This window comes from Hylobates moloch, unplaced genomic scaffold (assembly GCF_009828535.3).
Source record: "Hylobates moloch isolate HMO894 unplaced genomic scaffold, HMol_V3 SCAFFOLD_470, whole genome shotgun sequence".
In the NCBI taxonomy this organism is placed as follows: domain Eukaryota; kingdom Metazoa; phylum Chordata; class Mammalia; order Primates; family Hylobatidae; genus Hylobates; species Hylobates moloch.
In genome coordinates, this window is record NW_026652745.1 from 10,071 (window position 1) to 13,257 (window position 3,187).

Below are 3,187 nucleotides of genomic sequence, written 5' to 3' on the forward strand. Positions count from 1 at the left end.
CAAGACCCATTAGTGTGCTGTATTCAGGAAACCAATCTCACATGCAGAGACACACATAGACTCAAAATAGAAGGATATAGGAAGATCTACCTAGCAAATGGAAAACAAAAAAAGGCAGGGGTTGCAATCCTAGTCTCTGATAAAACAGACTTTAAACCAACAAAGATCAAAAGAGACAAAGAAGGCCATTACATAATGGTAAAGGGATCAATTCAACAAGAAGAGCTAACTATCCTAAATATATATGCACCCAATACAGGAGCACCCAGATTCATAAAGCAAGTCCTTAGAGACCTACAAAGAGACTTAGACTCCCACACCATAATAATGGGAGAGTTTAACACCGCACTGTCAACATTAGACAGATCAATGAGACAGAAAGTTAACAAGGATACCCAGGAATTGAACCCAGCTCTGCACCAAGCAGACATAATAGACATCTACAGAACTCTCCACCCCAAATCAACAGAATATACATTCTTTTCAGCACCACACCACACCTAGCCCAAAATTGACCATATAGTTGGAAGTAAAGCTCTCCTCAGCAAATGTAAAAGAACAGAAATAATAACAAACGGTCTCTCAGACCACAGTGCAATCAAACTAGAACTCAGGATTAGGAAACTCACTCAAAACCGCTCAACTACATGGAAACTGAACAACCTGCTCCTGAATGACTACTGGGAACATAATGAAATGAAGGCAGAAAAAAAGATGTTCTTTGAAACCAAGGAGAAAAAAGACACAACATAGCAGAATCCCCGGGACACATTCAAAGCAGTGTGTAGAGGGAAATTTACAGCACTAAATGCCCACAAGAGAAAGCAGAAAAGATATAAAATTGACACTCTAACATCACAATTAAAAGAACTAGAGAAGCAAGAGCAAATACACTGAAAAGCAAGCAGAAGGCAAGAAATAACTAAGATCAGAGCAGAACTGAAGGAAATAGAGACACAAAAAACCCTTCAAAAAATTAATGAATCCAGGAGCTGGTTTTTGAAACGATCAACAGAATTGATAGACGGCTAGCAAGACTAATAAAGAAGAAAAGAGAGAAGATTAAATAGATGCAATAAAAAATGAAAAAGGGGATATCACCACCGACCCCACAGAAATACAAACTACCATCAGAGAATACTACAAACACCTCTATGCAAATAAACTAGAAAATCTAGAAGAAATGGATACATTCCTTGACACATAGATCCTCCCAAGACTAAACCAGGAAGAAGTTGAATCTCTGAATAGAACAATAACAGGCTCTGAAATTGAGGCAATAATCAATAGCTTACCAACCAAAAAAAGTCCAGGACCAGATGGATTCACAGCCGAATTCTACCAGAGGTACAAAGAGGAGCTGGTACCATTCCTTCTGAAACTATTCCAATCAATAGAAAAAGAGGGAATCCTCCCTAACTCATTTTATGAGGCCAGCATCATCCTGATACCAAAGCCTGGCAGAGACACAACCAAAAAAGATAATTTTAGACCAATATCCTTGATGAACATGGATGCAAAAAATCCTCAATAAAATACTGGCAAACTGAATCCACCAGCACATCAAAAAGCTTACCAACCATGACCAAGTGGGCGTCATCCCTGGAATGCAAGCCTGGTTCCACATATGCAAATCAATAAATGTAATCCAGCATATAAACAGAACAAATGACAAAAACCACATGATTATCTCAATGGAAGCAGAAAAGGCCTTTGACAAAATTCAACAACCCTTCAAGCTAAAAACTCTCAATAAATTAGGTATTGACGGGAAGTATCTCAAAATAATAAGAGCTATCTATGACAAACCCACAGCCAATATACTGAATGGGCAGAAACTGGAAGTATTCCCTTTGAAAACTGGCACAAGACAGGGATGCCCTCTCTCACCACCCCTATTCAACATAGTGTTGGAAGTTCTGGCAAGGGCAATCAGGCAGGAGAAAGAAATAAAGGGTATTCGATTAGGAAAAGAGGAAGTCAAATTGTCCCTGTTTGCAGATGACATGATTGTATATCTAGAAAACCCCATTGTCTCAGCCCCAAATCTCCTTAAGCTAATAGGCAACTTCAGCAAAGTCTCAGGATACAAAATCATTGTGCAAAAATCACAAGCATTCTTATACATCAATAACAGACAAACACAGAGCCAAATCATGAGTGAACTCCCATTCACAATTGCTTCAAAGAGAATAAAATACCTAGGAATCCAACTTACAAGGGATGTGAAGGACCTCTTCAAGGAGAACTACAAACCACTGCTCAATGAAATAAAAGAGGATACAAACAAAGGGAAGAACATTCCATGCTCATGGGTAGGAAGAATCAATATCGTGAAAATGGCCATACTGCCCAAGGTAATTTATAGATTCAATGCCATCCCCATCAAGTTACCAATGACTTTCTTCACAGAATTGGAAAAAACTACTTTCAAGTTCATATGGAACCAAAAAGGAGCCTGCATTGCCAAGTTAATACTAACCTAAAAGAACAAAGCTGGAGGTATCACGCTACCTGACTTCAAACTACCCTACAAGCCTACAGTAACCAAAACAGCATGGTACTGGTACCAAAACAGAGATATAGACCAATGGAACAGAATAGAGCCCTCAGAAATAATGCCACATATCTACAACTATCTGATCTTTGACAAACCTGACAAAAACAAGCAATGGGGAAAGGATTCCCTATTTAATAAATGGTGCTGGGAAAACTGGCTAGCCATATGTAGAAAGCTGAAACTGGATCCTTTCCTTACACCTTATACAAAAGTTAATTCAAGATGGATTAAAGACTTAAATGTTAGACCTAAAACCATAAAAACCCTAGAAGAAAACCTAGGCATTACCATTCAGGACATAGGCATGGGCAAGGACTTCATGTCTAAAACACCAAAAGCAATGGCAACAAAACCCAAAATTGACAAATGGGATCTAATTAAACTAAGGAGCTTTTGCACAGCAAAAGAAACTACCATCAGAGTGAACAGGCAACCTACAAAATGGGAGAAAATTTTGGCAACCTACTCATCTGACAAAGGGCTAATATCCAGAATCTACAATGAACTCAAACAAATTTACAAGAAAAAAACAAACAACCCCATCAAAAAGTGGGCAAAGGATATGAACAGACACTTCTCAAAAGAAGACATTTATGCAGCCAAAAAACACATGAAAAAATGCTCATC